This window comes from Apium graveolens, chromosome 7 (genome assembly GCF_009905375.1).
Source record: "Apium graveolens cultivar Ventura chromosome 7, ASM990537v1, whole genome shotgun sequence".
NCBI lineage: Eukaryota > Viridiplantae > Streptophyta > Magnoliopsida > Apiales > Apiaceae > Apium > Apium graveolens.
The window spans coordinates 240,971,008-240,992,661 of record NC_133653.1 but is presented as its reverse complement, the minus strand read 5'-3'; positions in this window follow the sequence as shown (position 1 = coordinate 240,992,661).

Genomic DNA, 21,654 nt, shown 5'->3' with positions numbered 1-21,654 from the left:
CCTAAGCTTCTAATCCTAACATCAACAGCTTTAGTCCTGGCTAAGAAGCCTGACAAAGCTGAGGATGAAGAAGAACAGGAAGAAGACAAGATTAAGTCATCTTCCTCTTCCTATCTTCGATGAACAAGATGGCGAGTCGTATGATTTGCTCTTGCTGACGGATAGCTTCCCGCCTTTTGCTGACGGATAGCTTCCCGCCTTTCCTCCTCCAGGCGCTCCAGATGGCGATGGTAATCCATCTCGAAGAATAGAAGGTGAGCCAGCACCTCCTGTGGGACAGAGTCCTAGATCTCCTCAGGAATGGCCGTCAGCAAAAGGCGGGAAGCTATCCGTCAGCAAGAGCGAATCATACGACTCGCCATCTTGTTCGTCGAAGATAGGAAGAGGAAGATGACTTAATCTTGTCTTCTTCCTGTTCTTCTTCATCCTCGGCTTTGTCAGGCTTCTTAGCCAGGACTAAAGCTGTTGATGTTAGGATTAGAAGCTTAGGGAAAATCTTGTATAAGTATTGATGTAATTTCCATTTCATAAATGTATTGACTTGATATATTAATGGAAACTGTTTTTACTTCAAGATCTGAAAATAAATCATGTTAAAAATGACCGAGATAATGTCGATGAATAAGTGCTGACAGAGAATCAGAACTTAACTAAAAGTATAATTTAAATGGTCATCAGAATATCAATCAGGATTTATCAACTCAAGATAAAATAACTCAGAGACACAATCTTGAAGTAAAAACAGTTTCCATTAATATATCAAGTCAATACATTTATGAAATGGAAATTACATCAATACTTATACAAGATTTTCCCTAAGCTTCTAATCCTAACATCAACAGCTTTAGTCCTGGCTAAGAAGCCTGACAAAGCTGAGGATGAAGAAGAACAGGAAGAAGACAAGATTAAGTCATCTTCCTATCTTCGACGAACAAGATGGCGAGTCGTATGATTCGCTCTTGCTGACGGATAGCTTCCCGCCTTTTGCTGACGGATAGCTTCCCGCCTTTCCTCCTCCAGGCGCTCCAGATGGCGATGGTAATCCATCTCGAAGAATAGAAGGTGAGCCAGCACCTCCTGTGGGACAGAGTCCCAGATCTCCTCAGGAATGGCTGTTATATGCCACTCCTGCTGCCACTCGGCACAACTGAGCTCCATTGTGAAGGTTTGTGTGTTCAAAAACATGTTGTATCGAACCATTGTTTTTTTGACAGAAGAAGGAGGATAAGTGTGTGAGAAGAATGTGATGGAAAGACTGATGTGAAGTGGTTGCTTATATAGGCAAGAGAATGCCAAGAGACGCAAAGATATTTAATGCTGACAGGTAGAATTAATTCTACCTCGTCTCCCTAGACTTTGAAAAAGAATAACAGTCATTGGAAAGAGGAATCATGGTCTAGACCGCACAAGACACAAGAAACAGTGGACTGTTCAAGTACAAAACCATTAATCCTAATCATAGTGACTATTAATCTTCCACTTCAACATATTTGAGTACAAACTGAGACTGTTATCAAATTTTATTCAAAGATAAGCCAAGTAAAGGATTAGACTGAGAAATCAGAACTTAGATCTATACTAGAACTTAACAGTCATCAGAACATAATTTCTTAACTCGAAAAAGGAATGCCCATCTTAGTAAATCCTCATACAAGTTCTGAGTTATGAACGTTAGAACTTAATCATCAGAACGTGTAACTTAGAACTTGTCCTCAGAATTTGTGCAATAAGGACACACTGACTGTTTATCGAAAATAACATAGACCACCACAGAAATTTTCATCATTCAGATGGAGTGATTAGTGTGTGCATTAAGCTAAAAACAGACAAAGAGTAAATTCTGATTCACTGCAGTACATCTTAGAAATAAGGCATAACTAAAATTTTGCTAAAGATCTGTCATTGTCCTGAAACCGACTGAAGAATGAGTTTATGCTTGAGTCCACCTCAACTATTTTGTGCTAATTTTATGCATCTTTTGAAATTCTATTTTACAGTGGCTTCTCAATGTAAGTGAGTCACGACTGTTTATCAGAATTTATGCTATTTTCAAAGTATTTCTCCAGTAATCATAGAGTGTGAAAAGTCACCAAGAAAATATTTTGCTTTTCTGATGCATATTTACTTAATACCAGCAATGCACTTGGGTCGTCCCTTCCACATTTTTACTCTAGATCTCAAAGGAGTACCTGATTTTATTCTTTGATCTTTTTGCTTTTTCTTTTGATAAGGGAGGTTTATCAGCACTTAGTACATTCAGCAGTTTTACTAGTATCAGAACTTAACAGATGAGTAGCATTATTCTAATTTGTGACTTAGTAATAAGATATTCAAAGTGAACTTAACTAAGCTCAGTTATCAGAATTTGCTAGTGTCATACGATTTCCACTGAAATAATTACTTCTTCCATGGAATCATTTGTTTATTAAAGACTACTAGGTCAGTTATCTAGCACAGTTATCATCATAGGATTGAATAATTACTGAAACAGACATATCACTTATCAGAGTTGAGAAATATATATCAGACAACAGTCAGTACTTAAAAATATTTAGCAATTAAGCACAGAATACACAATGAGATTAATTCTGTAAATACTGAGCATAAAGTCTGATAACACAGAACAAGACTAAGCAGATTTAGAGAAAGAACCTGAAACCATTCCAAGTTTATTTACCAATTTGTAAAAGTAGCTTCACACAGTGGTTTTGTGAAGATATCTGCTAGTTGTTGATCGGTGGGAACAAAATGCAATTCCACTGTACCTTCATCCACATGTTCCCTGATGAAGTGGTACCTGATACTGATGTGCTTTGTCATAGAGTGTTGAACTGGATTACCTGTCATAGCAATAGCACTTTGATTATCACAGTAAATAGGGATTTTGAAATATGTTAACCCATAATCCAGTAACTGATTCTTCATCCAAAGAATCTGTGCACAACAGCTTCCTGCAGCAATATACTCTACTTCCGCAGTTGATGTGGAAATTGACTTTTGTTTTTTGCTGTACCAAGAAACCAATCTGCCTCCAAGAAATTGGCAGCTTCCACTTGTGCTTTGCCTCTCAATTTTGCAACCTACAAATCTGCATCTGAGTAACCTATTAGTTTAAAATCTGATTCTCTAGGATACCATAATCCCAGAGCAGCTGTCCCTTTAAGATACTTAAAGATTCTTTTTACAGCTGTTAAGTGAGGTTCTCTTGGATCTGCTTGAAATCTTGCACAAAGACAGGTAGCATACATGATATCAGGTCTACTAGCAGTTAGATAGAGTAGAGAGCCAATTATACCTCTGTAGTCAGTAATATCTACTGATTTACTGGTATCCTTATCCAGTTTTGTTGCAGTGGCCATTGGAGTGGATGCACTTGAACAATCTTGCATTCCAAATTTCTTTAGCAAGTTTCTGGTGTACTTGGTTTGACAAATAAAAGTGCCTTCCTCATTCTGCTTGACTTGAAGGCCCAGAAAATAGCTAAGTTCCCCCATCATACTCATCTGATATCTTGACTGCATTAGTTTGGCAAACTTATTGCAAAGTTTGTCATTTGTAGATCCAAAAATGATATCATCAACATAAATCTGGACCAGAAGTAAGTCCTTTCCATGGTTGAGGTAGAATAGTGTTTTATCTATTGTCCCTCTGTTGAATCCACTTTCCAGAAGAAACTGAGCTAAAGTCTCATACCATGCTCTAGGAGCTTGCTTAAGTCCATAAAGTGCTTTATCAAGCCTGTAGACATAATCTGGATGTTTGGTATCTACAAAACCTGGAGGTTGTTCAACATATACCTCTTCCTCCAATTCTCCATTGAGAAAATCACTTTTCACATCCATTTGAAAGACAGTAAACTTTTTGTGAGCAGCATAAGCCAAAAATATCCTTATGGCTTCTAACCTAGCAACTGGTGCAAATGTTTCATCATAATCAATTCCCTCCTGTTGAGAGTATCCTTTTGCAACCAGCCTTGCCTTATTCCTTGTAATTATGCCATCACTGTCAGTTTTGTTTCTGAATACCCACTTTGTACCAACAACAGATCTATTCTTTGGTCTTGGCACTAGGGTCCAAACTTTGTTTCTTTCAAATTCATTCAACTCTTCCTGCATTGCTTGCACCCAATCATCATCTTGAAGAGCTTCTTCTACTTTCTTTGGCTCAGTCTGAGAGAGAAAAGAATTGTATAGACACTCATTTGAAGTACCTGTTCTAGTTCTGACACCTGCATAAGGATTTCCAATTATCAAATCAGGTGTATGTGATGTTGTCCACTTCCTTGCAGATGGAATGTTTTCTCTAGAACTGGATGCTCCCCCATGATCCATGCTATCTTCATTTTCATTTTCTGATGCTCCCCTGAAACTATGCTCTCTGAGTTGGATTCTTCAGTATTTAGATTTTCAGCACTATCAGAACTTGGCTTATCAGAACTTGACGAATCAGAACTTGAAGAGCCAGATGCATGTTCTGATGTTTCTTGAGATGTGGTAGGATCTTGAGTATGCTCCCCCTGCATAGGTGCATCTTCCTTTAACGTAGTCACCACAGTTTCAATAACATCAGAGTTTAATCCGTCAGAGTTTGTAGTATCAGGACTTAGACTGTCAGGATTTTCAGTATCAGAATATGAGTCTTCATTTTCAAATCTCAGCTGATCATGGTCAACGAAATCTTTAAGACCAGTGATCTTCTTGTCATCAAAAGAGACATTGATAGATTCCATGACCACTTTTGTTCTCAAATTATAGACTCTGAAGGCTTTTATGGAAAGTGGATATCCAACAAAGATTCCTTCATCAGCTTTTAGATCAAACTTTGATAGCTGTTCAGGATGAGTCTTGAGAACAAAACACTTGCATCCAAATACATGAAAATATTTCAGATTTGGCTTCTTTTTCTTCACCATCTCATATGGTGTTTTTCCATGCTTGTTAATGAGTGTTGCATTTTGAGTAAAACAAGCAGTCTACACAGCTTCAGCCCAGAAATAGTTTGGAAGCTTTGCTTCTTCAAGCATTGTACGTGCAGCTTCAATGAGAGTTCTATTCTTCCTTTCAACAACTCCATTTTGCTGTGGAGTTCCAGGAGCAGAAAATTCTTGCTTTATTCCATGGCTTTTGCAGAACTCTTCCATTATCAAATTCTTGAACTCAGTGCCATTATCACTCCTTAAAATTTTCACAGAATCTTTGACCATTTTATCCAGCTGTTTGACATGATCAATCAAGATAGATGCAGTTTCACTTTTTGTGTGCAAGAAATACACCATGTGTATCTGGTGAACTCATCCACTATGACCAACACATACTTCTTCTTTGCAATAGACATGACATTTACTGGACCAAATAGATCAACATGTATAAGATGATAAGGCTCAAGAATTGATGATTCAGTCTTGCTCTTGAATGAAGATTTTCTTTGTTTGGCTTTCTGACATGAATCACAAAGACCATCAGGAGCAAATACTGTGTTTGGCAATCCTCTCACAAGATCTTTCTTGACCAGTTCATTTATATTGTTGAAATTTAAATGAGAGAGTTTCTTATGCCAATTCCAGCTTTCTTCAATTGATGCTCTACTTAACAGACAGATTGCAGAGCCATCAGTACTTGTTGAAAGCTTAGCTTCATAAATGTTACCACGTCTATATCCTTTCAGAACAACTTTGCCTTTAGATTTACTCACAATTTCACAGTGTTCTTCAAAGAAATCAACATGATAACCTCTGTCACATATTTGACTTATACTCAGAAGGTTGTGTTTAAGTCCTGAGACCAGAGCTACTTCTTTAATGATGACATTCCCAAGATTGATATTGCCATATCCCAATGTTTTTCCAATGTTGCCATCTCCATAAGAAACACTTGGGCCAGCTTTCTCCACAAAGTCTGATAGCAGGGCCTTATTTCCAGTCATATGACCTGAACATCCACTGTCCAGAACTAGAATATTTTTCCTGTTGCCATGCAATCATAAAGACCACTAATTATTAGTTCTAAGGACCCAGACTTGCTTGGATCCTTTGGCCTTATTAAGTTTGTTAACATTTGCAGCGGATTTAGCATCAGAGTTTATGTTAACATTTTTCTTATCAGAATTTACATTATCAGACTTTGAATCAGAATTTATACTAGAAGGAACAATGGAAACTTTCTTCAAAGAAGGTTTTATTTGATAATAATCATAGTACAAACTATGATATTCCTTACAAGTATAAATGGAATGCCATAAACTACCACAATGAAAATAAGGATTTTGTGGTTTGTATCTAACTGACTGACTCTTAACTCCTGATTTTGAAGGTAAGGAGTTAATATTCTTATTTTTCCTGCAAAAAGAAGCCAGATGGTTAGAACTTCCACAGTTATGACATGTTTTCCTAGGAGCATCAGGAACAGGTTTATAATCATTGCTTTTATTCACACCTTCCTTTCATTCCTATTTTTCCTAGGTGATTTTACCTTGTTTGCATTCTTGACATCTTTTAGCTTATACTTAAGCTGCTTCTTTGTCATTAAGCCTATGTTTACTTCAGCTGTCTTTTCCTGTTTTAGTTTGTCAGAAGTTAATTCCTCTTTAACTTCTGATTTCTCATTATCAGACTTTACAGTTACAAACTTAACAGGTTTTAACTTTGGCTTTTGCTTAACAACATGCTTAATTTCTTCAGTTCCTTTATCATTCTTATTTACTCCATAACCTAAGCCCTCTTTCCAATTTTCACTACTTAGCAAATTTTGAGTTGTTCTGCCAGAGTTAGTCCAAGTCCTGATTATCTCTCTTTCCTTTTCTAACTCAGTTTTTAGAGATTCATTCATTTTTAGCACTTCATCCCTAACATAAAAAGCATCATCTCTATCCTTCTGAGTTTGATGGAATATAACTAACTCTTTTTCTAAGAAATCATTTCTTTTCTTAAAAATAAGATTTTCAGAAGTTAATCTTTCACATGTTAAGGTTTGATCTCTATAACTAACAAACATGGTTTTAAGATATCTTCTCAACTCATTAATATCATCAGTATGAAAAGCATAAGTAGTCTGAGGTACCTTTGTTTCAGCAGCTTCAGAACTGCTCTCAGCACTTTCTTTATCAGCATTTGCCATCAATGCATAGTTCTCCTCACTTTCAGAGTCTGAAGTGTATGTCCAGCTTTTCTGCTTTGTGACAAGAGCCTTGCCTCTGTCACCCTTTACCTTCTTGCAGTCAGGAGATATGTGGCCTTTCTCACCACAGTTATAGCATTTAACATTGGTGTAATCTCCTCTGTCAGACTTTCCTCCTCTGCCTTCAGATCTTCTGAAATTCTTCTTATCAGAACTTATGCTTTTCCTGGAAAACTTCTTTCCCTTCCTGAACTTCCTGTACGCAATCTTTGTGATTCCTTTCACCATAAGAGCACACAGCTTCATCATCTCCTCATCAGCATCAGTCTCAGGCAAGCTTTCAGAATCTGAGTCATCATCACTCTCAGAACTTGATGACTCAGTATCAGACTTTATGAAAAGAGCTTTACCCTTGTCTTTCTTTGAGGAAGCTGCTTTGGGGAATTCTTCTTCAGCCTTAAGAGCAACTGTCCTTGACTTTCCTCCTTTCCTCTTGCTTCTTTGTTCCATCTCCAGCTCGTGTGTCTTGAGCATTCCATAGATTTCGTCAAGAGTTGTTTCATCAAGATTGTAGTTGTCTCTTATTGTTGTTGCCTTCAAATCCCAGCATTCAGGAAGAGCTAACAGGAACTTAAGGTTTGAATCTTCAAGATCATACTCTTTATCATCCAATGACAAATCATTCAAAAGTTTAACAAATCTATCATATAAATCATTCAATGACTCATTAGTCTTTGAGTCAAAGTGTTCATACTCTTGAGTGAGTATTGTCTTCCTGTTCTTCTTAATTGTGTCAGTTCCCTGACATCTTGTTTCCAGAGCATCCCATATGTCCTTAGCAGTCTTGCAGTTGATTACCCTGTTTGACATTACATTATCAATGGCACTATGCAGTAAGTGTCGTACCTTAGCATCCTTAGCAATTGATGCTATGTCCTCAGCAGTATAATCACTCTTCTCCTTTGGTACGGTCATTGCTGCTTCACCTGCAACTGCAACAGCGAGTTTGGTTGGTTTGTGAGGACCTTCCTTGATTCTATCAAGGTATTCTGGATCTGTTGCTTCCAGGAACATGGTCATCCTTACCTTCCATATGGGATATTCAGATGGTCTCAGTATGGGGACTCTGATGGTCTCATACCGACTCTGAATTTGTGTCTTCGGTGGTTCCTCAGTTTTAGTAGGCTTAGTTGGAGTTTCTGTGTCCGACATGATTGTGTTTGGATCTTTAACTGTATGTATGTTAACAGATAGGCTCTGATACCAATTGTTAGGTTACACACACTGTAGAGGGGGGTGAATACAGTGTATAGTACACTCAAATCGAACTTAAAGAACTTAAGTAACAAAAACAAACTTTATTGAAACAATAAACTCTGTTACAGTATGGAACTGTTACCTCTCAGTGATGAACAAATATCACGAGAGCTGCTAGGGTTATATAGAATAATAACTTCGATAATGATAACACTTATAGTGTAAACCCTATGCCTGTGTTTATATACTACACAGTTACAAGATAATCGCTAATTGATATGGAATATAATTCTGCTTTCTAAAATATATCAATCAGATATCTTCTATTCCAAGTATTCCATTCTTCACGGAATTACTTCTTCATGCATATCTCTTCTTATGTTTATCTCGATCTTCTTTCCTTTAATCAGCTACTGTCCTTATCTGATTGTCCTTCAGCACTTAAGTTCTGATATCTATCTTCTGATGATTATCTCCTGATAATACAAGTACTGATATCCTTAAGTCCTGACTTTCAGTATAAGTACTGATCAACAGTTAAGTACTGATCTATCCTGTTCACACAAGATCTGAAAGCTAAACATAAAACATATTAGCCATGACATTATCAAATATATCTAACATTTTTATTGCGAGCTCTATCTATTTAAATGTTTAAATAAGATATACCACAGTTTAGAGTAAAGCTTTTTATGGATTGTGATGAGATCATAATAATGAGACCTAAAAGATGATAACTCTAAACTTAAATAGTTCCTAGTCATAGGATTACTAACTAGTAATTAATAATCCGCAAAGATCGGTACATACTATGCTTGCTTCGTTATGAAGGATGTCTGTTCTCATAGACATTTGTGTGGTGACACTATAGCTAGTATGTAGGTACTTATTATAGAATAATTTCACTGAACATGACTCACACAGCTGAACAACTGATGGAGTTCACTCACGTGTCAGCAGTTGTTCACATAGTGATAGTTGTACAAGTATCCTTAGACTTGAGGTCATCATAGTCATCTTTTGTACACTGAACTATGCTTTGGTTTAGTTCTTAGTCTCAAGGGACAATTATAAGGGCTCTACTGGGTATACAAATTTATACACGAAGATAGTGTATGATCAATAAAGGATCTACCCCTTCCAGTGTAGGAAGAGAATGTTCAATGCTGATCCACTTATGTTAGTTCAGGAATCTCTGGCCAGAGTGAATGAAATTAGAAAGGAGTTTCTAATTTACATTAAATAGAACTAAGCATAGTGAATGGGAAAGCAAGTGATTAAATAAGATAGGCTTGACACAAGTTCCATGCCTTGAAGTTAATCGTGACATTGCAGGGTAGACGGAATTAATTGTACGGTAACTACTCACTGAATAGGTTCTTGGTATTCTAAGCAGTGAATTCGTATTATCCGGATAGTTGCGATATGCTGAGAAGTATCCCTCACGATGTAGAATAAATATTATTAATTAATTAATTAATCATATTTAATAAATTAGAGAATTTATATAAATAATGATAAAATAGTTTTATTATTATTTATTTCTACTACGGCTTAATATTGAAACTAAAGGGTCACACCATAAAAGAGAATGATTTAATGGTGGAGGAATTAATTAATAATGGCTGATAATTATTTATTTATGAAATAAATAATTAATTGGCAAATTTAATAATTGATTAAATGAGATTTAATTAATTATAAATTAATTAAGAAAAGGTTCTTAATATTATTAATTAAGAATTTAATTTTTGGAAATTAAATCAAGTGAGAGAATTATTTCTAAAGAGTTTAAAAAAAGGATTAATAATTAAAAGGTGTTTTAAAATAATTTTTAAAACACAATTTATACCCGCTTTTCAACAATTAACGAAACCACGCGCGGGTGAAATTAATCCCGAAAATTTCCAAAATAATTTTAAAATTCTCGAAATATTCCAAACTTAAATAAATATGAGTTTCATAATTTTTGAAGAATTCTGGAAATAAATACAGATTTTGCAATTAAATGTAATCAGAAAATCATACAGGGTTAAATAATTGATAAAATATTGATTTCTAAATATTGTAAAATCCCAAAAATAACTATTGTAATTATAAAATCATAAAACTAATTTTAGAGATAATCCAAATATTTTTGGATTTAAAACTGTAATAAAATCACCCTTAAAAAACTGAACAATATAACTAAATTTTTTAACTACACATTCCAATCCTTTACACCAGTAAATCACAGACAAATAGTATATATCAACACACTGCTGCCAAAACCAAGACACATATTTTATTTAATTAATACTTCCACAATTACATATTTAAATAATTCAAAAATACACGAGTCGTTATATGCTCCCCCCTTAAAAGATTCCGTCCTTAGAATCTGGTATAAGTGAGGATATTCGTCAAGCATATCTGACTCTAGTTTCCAAGTAGACTCTTCTACTCGAGGATTTCAAACGTATTCATTATAGATATACACTCATTTCCAAGGATTCGCCTTTAATGATCAAAAATTTGGATCGATCACTATATGTAAAATAAACTTGGACGAGAGCCCAGTGGCTCCGTATCAATCACTTAATTCAAAGCAGATACTTATCGCTTTAATATTGACACGCATAACACATTATATGTACATACTAGGGTGATGGTAACATCAATTCAAAAACAACTTTATCTATATTTATCACTATCTCGAATGGTTTACTAAATTTAGGACTTATCTTGTCTCTTTTACTCAAACTTATCCAATCTCTTTCAGGACGACACTTCTACTGGTCCTATTTCTATATTCATACTCTTCCTCGATACAATTTCGCCTTCTTTCTTTGTCTACTCCGAGCTGCTTCAATCAATATCACTATGCCCTTGGTATGCTGAATCAGCTTAGAATTCGACAACTTACTTTCTCCCATTTTATTTCAATAAAAATGGGGACCTACACTTGCGTTCACAGGAAGCTTGGTAAAGTGGCTTTCCAAAGCTGACATCGATGATAAATGATCATTCCAGTGTTTCCTTAAAACTCAACCTCTCAACATATCTTACATTTCCTGAATCACTTCCGTACTTTGACCCTCTATTTAAGGATGATAGGCGGTGCTCATTTTCAACTTGGTTTCCACACATTTAAACATCTCCTATTTGTTTCTATCAGTTAAGGCTGAAAAGTAATCTCATATATTCATTCATTATCACCTTTAGGTATTTGAACTTCATATTCCGCCCTTTCCAATTCGTTTATTAACTCCTCAGTGATCTTAATTACATCCAATCCCTTCTTTCTGTACAAGGCATCTATTACCATTCGGCTTTGTTTAGGTGGTTGATAATGGATTAATCAGAATCTTTTGTTAACCTTGGTCAGAATTTCGTACTTGAAAACTCAACGTGTAGTTATTTTCCCTTCTAACCTTTGGAGGAAAATCCTTGGGTATCCCACACAAACTTTCTTATTCTTTAAATAGCTGAGGATGTTATCAATAAATACAGTACGCGTATCTGAGTACTCCTTATACACTATGATCCTTAATTCCTCATAGTCAACTGATACACTTGTTATTTCACATACTATCCCCAGAGCTTGCAATGCTCATAACTCATTTTATTTGTAATCTCTGATATGTTCTCAAGTCGGATTTTTATGTTAAACCCCGGAGCATAACACACTTCTTGAATTAAGTTCGTAAGTAATCAATTCTTTATAGGGTTCACTTCTTCTTATTCGCTGTTTTGTTAAACTCTCGATAATCAGTACATACTCTCATAATTTCATTCCTTTTCTTCCTCAATATCACTGGTACACTTTACGATTTGCTTCTTGTAAAACCACTCCCCGGGTCTGCCTTATTCACTAGGCTTCCAATACTTAGTCTTAATTCTTTGACATGTCCAACACTTCTTAATCCATCTTGAAATTTTCTTCTTCTACCTGGTTATTACTATTTCTTTTTACATTTTCGTATATCTTGGCATTTCTTTCAATAAATTAAATACTTTACATTGTGAATTCCCTGTGGGATCTCATTTCTTAATTCTTCTACTTGTAGCATCCAAGTGCTGGAAGAAAACCTAAAAATATCATGATCGTCCTCCTGGGTGTATAAATTTCCTCTTACTAACTGCTAACATCGTGATTCATTATCTTCTCCTGACATCTCCTTATCTTTCCCTTTACAATTTCGACTAAAAGGTCATATTATCCATCCTTTCTCCTTTTGGATTATAAACTCTGACTTCCAATTCTAACTTCTAAAATTCCATAGATAATTTTTCTGGTACAGCTTCTATGTTTGTTCTCTTCTTTTTGCTTATCGCTTGCCTCTACATTTGCTTTTCCTCGTGAATACATACTTCAAACTCTTATGGTCCGTATAGATCTTACACCTTTCTATATACATATCATGTTTCCCAATCTTTCAAAGTGAATATTTTTACTGCTAGTCCCAAATTATGAGTAGGATACTTCTGCTCATAAGGTTTTGGTTGTCTGGATGCATATACAATAACTTTATTGTGTTGTAACAACACACATCCTACTCCCTTATAAGAAGCATCACTATAAATTACTAAATCTCCTTGATACCTTCAAAGTGATAAAGCAGGTGCTGTAACCATTCTTTCATTTAACTCCGCAAAACTTTCTTCACCCTTCTCCATTTCATATAAACTTCTTGCTTTTCCTGGTCAGCTTCGTCAAAAGTATTGCAACTTTCAAGAAATCTTGCACAAATTTTCAATAATAACCAGTCCATGGTAAAACCCCTTACCTTTACTGGTGCTTTTGATCTTTCTTTATTCATAGTAACTTTAATTTCTGCTGAATCTCTTTTGATCTTCTCCACATTGACTAGTTATGCTAATAACTATACTTCATACAACTTCTTTCTTCTCCAACTTCCCAGTTATCATTAAATGTTTTTCATGGTCTTCCGTTGACTTTAAGTATTACAACTACAGCTTATCCAGATATTCCTTAAAAATTATGTCCATCAAGTTCAAATATTACCGGTATATTGGTTAATCCAAATGATAATACGAGAATAGTACTTAGTTATGAAAATTACCTATGATATATCCATAGGTTTAATCTTCAATTGGTGAAATACCAAGTCTTAAATCAATCTTATAAAAGTACTTTGCTTCTTTCGTTTAATCAAACAAATCATTGGTTCGAGGTAACAGATACTTACTCTCGATAGTAACTTGTTGAGCTTTTGCTGGTTGACACATAACCTCATACTTCCATCTTTCTTATTAACAATTAATACCGGTGCACCTTAAGGGTACACTGGGTCTAATCGCTCCTTCTTCTAACATCTCTTGTATCTGCTTTGCTAACTTCCTCCTTTTAACTGGTGTTATTTTATGCAGGGCTTTGGACACTGGCTTCCTTTCAGGTGCTATGTTGATCGCGAACTTCATTTCTTTATCTAGAGGAAATGTTGATAACTTATCTGGAAACATATCTTGAAACTCCTTAATTGCTATCAAATCTTCAAATTTTGTTTGCTTCTGACTTTTATTTATCCCATAATCACCATAATGCTCACATCTTGATCACCGTAATCATAGTTAACAAATTCTTTACCTTCCTTCTTCCTTTATACCTCATCATATTCTCATGTGACGTCTTCAGGACTATCTTTCATCATGATGGTCTATCCAGACATCAAGCTTAAATAATTAATCCATTCCTTAGAATAATGTCCAATCCTCTTATCTCTATTGTTAGATATATTTGATAATGTCATGGCTAATATGTTTTATGTTTAGCTTTCAGATCTTACGTGAACATGATAAATCAGTACTTAACTGTTGATCAGTACTTATACTGGAAGTCAGGACTTAAGGATATCAGTACTTATATTATCAGGAGATAATCATCAGAAGATAGATATCAGAACTTAAGTGCTGAAGGACAATCAGATAAGGACAGTAGCTGATTAAAGGAAAGAAGATTGAGATAAACATAAGAAGAGATATGCATGAAGAAGGAATTCCGTGAAGAATGGAATACTTGGAAGAAAAGATATCTGATTGATATATTTTAGGAAGCAGAATTATATTCCATATCAATTAGCGATTATCTTGTAACTGTGTAGTATATAAACACAGACATAGGGTTTACACTATAAGTGTTATCATTATTAGAAAAGATTATTCATTGTAACCCTAGCAGCTCTCGTGATATTTGTTCATCACTGAGAAGTAACAGTTCCATACTGTAACAGAGTTTATTGTTTCAATAAAGTTTGTTTTCTGTTACTTAAGTTCTTAAAGTTCGATTTGAGTGTACTATTCACTGTATTCACCCCCTCTACAGTATGTGTGTGACCTAACAATTGGTATCAGAGCCTATCTGTTAACTTACATACAGTTAAAGATCCAAACACAATCATGTCGGACACAGAAACTCCAACTAAGCCTACCACAACTGAGGAACCACCAAAGACACAAATTCAGAGTCGGTATGAGACCATCAGAGTCCCCATACTGAGACCATCTGAATATCCCATATGGAAGGTAAGGATGACCATGTTCCTGGAAGCAACAGATCCAGAATACCTGGATAGAATCAAGGAAGGTCCTCACAAACCAACCAAACTCGCTGTTGCAGTTGCAGGTGAAGCAGCAATGACCGTACCAAAGGAGAAGAGTGATTATACTGCTGAGGACATAGCATCAATTGCTAAGGATGCTAAGGTACGACACTTACTGCATAGTGCCATTGATAATGTAATGTCAAACAGGGTAATCAACTGCAAGACTGCTAAGGAGATATGGGATGCTCTGGAAACAAGGTGTCAGGGAACTGACACAATTAAGAAGAACAGGAAGACAATACTCACTCAAGAGTATGAACACTTTGACTCAAAGACTAGTGAGTCATTGAATGATTTATATGATAGATTTGTCAAACTTTTGAATGATTTGTCATTGGTTGATAAAGAGTATGATCTTGAAGATTCAAACCTTAAGTTCCTGTTAGCTCTTCCTGAATGCTGGGATTTGAAGGCAACGACAATAAGAGACAACTACAATCTTGATGAAACAACTCTAGACGAAATCTATGGAATGCTCAAGACTCATGAGCTGGAGATGGAACAAAGAAGCAAGAGGAAAGGAGGAAAGTCAAAGACAGTTGCTCTTAAGGCTGAAGAAGAATTCCCCAAAGCAGCTTCCTCAAAGAAAGACAAGGGTAAAGCTCTTTTCATAAAGTCTGATACTGAGTCATCAAGTTCTGAGAGTGATGATGACTCAGATTCTGAAAGCTTGCCTGAGACTGATGCTGATGAGGAGATGATGAAGCTGTGTGCTCTTATGGTGAAAGGAATCACCAAGATTGCATACAGGAAGTTCAGGAAGGGAAAGAAGTTTTCCAGAAAAAGCATAAGTTCTGATAAGAAGAATTTCAGAAGATCTGAAGGCAGAGGAGGAAAGTCTGACAGAGGAGATTACACCAATGTTAAATGCTATAACTGTGGTGAGAAAGGCCACATATCTCCTGACTGCAAGAAGGTAAAGGGTGATAGAGGCAAGGCTCTTGTCACAAAGCAGAAAAGTTGGACAGACACTTCAGACTCTGAAAGTGAGGAGAACTATGCATTGATGGCAAATGCTGATAAAGAAAGTGCTGAGAGCAATTCTGAAGCTGCTGAAACAAAGGTACCTCAGACTACTTATGCTTTTCATACTGATGATATTAATGAGTTGAGAAGATATCTTAAAACCATGTTTGTTAGCTATAGAGACCAAACTTTAACATGTGAAAGATTAACTTCTGAAAATCTTGCATTTAAGAAAAGGAATGATTTCTTAGAAAAAGAGTTAGTCATGTTCCATCAAACTCAGAAGGATAGAGATGATGCTTTTTATGTTATGGATGAAGTGCTAAAAATGAATGAATCTCTAAAAACTGAGTTAGAAAAGGAAAGAGAGATAATCAGGACTTGGACTAACTCCGGCAGAACAACTCAAAATTTGCTAAGTAGTGAAAATTGGAAAGAGGGCTTAGGTTATGGAGAGAATAAGAATGATAAAGGAACTGAAGAAATTAATCCTGTTGTTAAGCAAAAGCCAAAGTTAAAACCTGTTAAGTTTGTAACTGTAAAGTCTGATAATGAGAAATCAGAAGTTAAAGAGGAATTAACTTCCGACAAACTAAAACAGGAAAAGACAGCTGAAGTAAACATAGGCTTAATGACAAAGAAGCAGCTTAAGCATAAGCTGAAAGATGTCAAGAATGCAAACAAGGTACAATCACCTAGGAAAAATAGGAATGGAAAGGAAGGTGTGAATAAAAGCAATGATTATAAACCTGTTCCTGATGCTCCTAGGAAAAGATGTCATAACTGTGGAAGTTCTAACCATCTGGCTTCTTTTTGCAGGAAAAATAAGAATATTAACTCCTTACCTTCAAAATCAGGAGTTAAGAGTCAGTCTGTTAGATACAAACCACAAAATCCTTGTTTTCATTGTGGTAGTTTATGGCATTCCATTTATACTTGTAAGGAATATCATAGTTTGTACTATGATTATTATCAAATAAAACCTTCTTTGAAGAAAGTTTCCATTGTTCCTTCTAGTGTAAATTCAGATTCAAAGTCTGATAATGTAAATTCTGATAAGAAAAATGTTAACATAAACTCTGATGCTAAATCCGCTGCAAATGTTAACAAACTTAATAAGGCGAAAGGATCCAAGCAAGTCTGGGTCCTTAAAACTAATAATTAGTGGTCTTTGTGATTACAGGGCAACAGGAAAAATATTCTAGTTCTGGACAGTGGATGTTCAGGACATATGACTGGAAATAAGGCCCTGCTATCAGACTTTGTGGAGAAAGCTGGCCCAAGTGTTTCTTATGGAGATGGCAACATTGGAAAAACATTGAGATATGGCAATATCAATCTTGGAAATGTCGTAATTAAACAAGTAGCTCTGGTCTCAGGACTTAAACACAACCTACTGAGTATAAGTCAAATCTGTGACAGAGGTTATCATGTTGATTTCTTTGAAGAACACTGTGAAGTTGTGAGTAAATCTAAAGGCAAAGTTGTTCTAAAAGGATACAGAGGTGGTAACATTTATGAAGCTAAGCTTTCAACAAGTACTGATGGCTCTGCAATTTGTCTGTTAAGTAGAGCATCAATTGAAGAAAGCTGGAATTGGCATAAGAAACTCTCTCATTTAAATTTCAACAATATAAATGAACTGGTCAAGAAAGATCTTGTGAGAGGATTGCCAAACACAGTATTTGCTCCTGATGGTCTTTGTGATTCATGTCAGAAAGCCAAACAAAGAAAATCTTCATTCAAGAGCAAGACTGATTCATCAATTCTTGAGCCTTATCATCTTATACATGTTGATTTATTTGGTCCAGTAAATGTCATGTCTATTGCAAAGAAGAAGTATGCGTTGGTCATAGTGGATGAGTTCACCAGATACACATGGGTGTATTTCTTGCACACAAAAAGTGAAACTGCATCTATCTTTACTGATCATGTCAAACATCTGGATAAAATGGTCAAAGATTCTGTGAAAATTTTAAGGAGTGATAATGGCACCGAGTTCAAGAATTTGATAATGGAAGAGTTCTGCAAAAGCCATGGAATAAAGCAGGAATTTTCTGCTCCTGGAACTCCACAGCAAAATGGAGTTGTTGAAAGGAAGAATAAAACTCTCATTGAAGCTGCACATACAATGCTTGAAGAAGCAAAGCTTCCAACCTATTTCTGGGCTGAAGCTGTGCAGACTGCTTGTTTTACTCAAAATGCAACACTCATTAACAAGCATGGAAAAACACCATATGAGATGGTGAAGAAAAAGAAGCCAAATCTGAAATATTTTCATGTATTTGGATGCAAGTGTTTTGTTCTCAAGACTCATCCTGAAAAGCTATCAAAGTTTGATCTAAAAGCTGATGAAGGAATCTTTGTTGGATATCCACTTTCCACAAAAGCCTTCAGAGTCTATAATTTGAGAACAAAAGTGGTCATGGAATCTATCAATGTCTCTTTTGATGACAAGAAGATCACTGGTCTTAAAGATTTCGTTGACCATGATCAGCTGAGATTTGAAAATGAAGACTCATATTCTGATACTGAAAATCCTGACAGTCTAAATCCTGATACTGCAAACTCTGATGGATTAAACTCTGATGTTATTGAAACTGTGGTGACTATGTTAAAGGAAGATGCACCTATGCAGGGGGAGCATACTCAAGATCCTACCACATCTCAAGAAACATGCGAACATACATCTGGCTCTTCAAGTTCTGATTCGTCAAGTTCTGATAAGCCAAGTTCTGATAGTACTGAAAATCTAAATACTGAAGAATCCAACTCAGAGAGCATAGTTTCAAGGGGAGCATCAGAAAATGAAAATGAAGATAGCATGGATCATGGGGGAGCATCCAGTTCTAGAGAAAACCTTCCATCTGTGTAATAACCCCAATTTTTGGAAATTTTTGAAACCCTTATGAATAGTGTTTTTTCTGAATGAGAAAACTTTTCATGCCACACTATGTAGGGGTTCTGTTATGGATATTCTGAGATTTTATTAGTACTCTATATGGTATATAAGTGTATGTAAAGATCGTCAGAATCCAATTCCGAACACTTTGATTTTTCCCGAAAATCCACTAGATACGGAAAGAATTGAGTATAAGGTAACATGATTAAAAGGATTTAAATTCAAGGATTATAAGAGAGGATCATAAAAGGAATATAATGTATTGAGAAAGGTTAAGGGAACCCAAGTAATAAGATCCCGGGTATGATCCCTCAAACGATAAACGAGAACGAAAGTTAAGTGAACCGTATAACAGATCAGCGGTCATTAGCCAAGTAATTAAGAGCTAATCAAAGAGGTTAGTGATGATGATGTCACCACACCAACAAGAAGATGACAAGTGTGGGAAGATGACATAGGAGGATGACATAAGCATGACCAAAGGGAAGGTATTGTTGGTTGATTTCAAGCCACACAAATTTTACCATGGTTAAAAGGTAATTAACAAAACAAAAGGATATCAACCAAGCTTTTTATGCACAAAGATCAAGAAAACAAAGCAAGCTTCTCTCTCCCCCCTTTTCATCTTCTTCATTTCGAATTTTTCACCAAAATGGTGAATTAGAAATTCAAAACACAAGCTATACTCCATGGAAAATTATAAGGTTTGTTTCTTTGGATCCTATATTTCATAACTAAGAAGAGCAAGTAGTTTGAGTGCTTGAATCAAAGGTTTTCTATCTCAAACAAATCATTTTAGTTTAGGGTGAATAGTAACTTTCAAGAACAAATTTGTGATTCTTGATTTTATTTGCAAGGTCAAGGTAGCTTAAGCATATATTAAGGCTTCCATGGACATTCCAAGGATCTTTCATGGATTAAAAGCTTCAAGGAAGGTATAATCTCTTAACCAAGATTTGTTATTGAATGTTAAGAGCATAATATGAGTAATATAGTTCATGAGAGGCTTGATGGTTGTGTATGTAGAGATTAGTTGGTTTTGGGTTGTTTTTGGAGTTGTAAATCTTGGTTGTTGATTAATTAACTTAAGTGTAGTTTAAATTCATGATAAAGAATAGTATAAATTGTTAATGTTGAGTTGTTGGGGCTGTTATGATAAAGTATGGATGGAGTTTTGATTGGGTTGTGAATTGGGATTGATTGGTGGTTGAATTGGTTGGTAAAATTTTGGGAAATCGCGTAAACATAGCCGTCGTAATGTCCGATTTTCTTTGGACTGTTTTTGTGCATAACATTAGGACCCGAGAACCCCCTGCTAGATTATGACCACTGCCATGTTTAGATAGCTCATGTTACGAGCTTCGTTTTGATATGTAGTTCGTTCGATTCCGATGCACGGTTTAGGAGAAACGACCGTTTCAAGTAACGGCGTTTCGCGAACGAAACTTTTTCCCTCGCCTTACTTTGAAACATAGGTTAAAGACCAAAAAGGACTAATTGAAGTATGAAACATTTTTGGTAAGTGTGTTAGGCAGTTGGTAAGACACTCGCGAAGGAATCGCCTTAAAACTCGTAAAGGTTAAATTATTAAAAATGGTGGAGCCGAGGGTACCCGAGTGACTTAAGCGAATCAGTGAGCGCAAAACGAGCGTTAGAGTCTAAGTTAGTTAAAGTATAGATTTACAAGTGACTTTGGTTTAATTCCAACTTACTTGTTGCTTATAGGTTACCAGACTCGTCCCGAGCCATTCGTAACCCCCAGTCGCTCAGGCAAGTTTTCTACCCGTTATACTGTTGTTGTGATGTAAATATATGTATATGCATTATCTTGTGATATTGCATGATTGTTATTAGCAAATTTTGCGATATATTGGAGCATGCTAATATGGTATATATGCATGTCTGTTTCGTAATCTGGTTATCTATCTGTTGATTTCAATGCTTATAGTTGCATAATACCTATGCTAGAAATAAGCAAGTAGTTGCGTATACCCTTAGTATAGGGGATAAAAGGTGAACATATTTCTAAACCGGGAGTCGATGTTCCCGAGTATATTATATATATATTTATATATATATATATATATATATATATGGATATAGTTTTTAAAACTATGGATCGAATAAGGTTTATTCGATACCTTTATTCTATTATTTGAATATTATTTGAATATTCATTCGAGGGCTTATGACTCAGTTTATTTTATTATTTGAATATTATTTGAATATTCATTCGAGGGCTTATGACTCAGTTTATTTTATTATTTGAATATTATTTGAATATTCATTCGAGGGCTTATGACTCCTTTTATATTATTTATTGAATATTATTTGAATATTCATTCGAGGGCTTATGACTCAGTTTATTTTATTATTTGAATATTATTTGAATATTCATTCGAGGGCTTATGACTCCTTTTATATTATTTATTGAATATTATTTGAATATTCATTCGAGGGTTTATGACTCAGTTTATATTATTTATTGAATATTATTTGAATATTCATTTGAGGATCTATGACTCCGATTATTTGCTGAGATATATTCTTTATTTTATTAAAGAATAATGTTCAATAATCAAACTTATTTTCGATTATTCAAATAAAGATTATTCTTTATGGGAATATTATTTAAATAATAATATTCAGTCATTTTCTAAATATTCTGGGGACTGATTTACTTCATTAAATCAGCCTTACTCCAAACACTCTTTAAAGTGTTTTCGAGTTTTCAAAATGATTTTTTTAAAAGTTAGAGCGGATCCCAAAACTCATTTTTATATTTAAGATCTTCCTTTTTAAAGGGGATTTA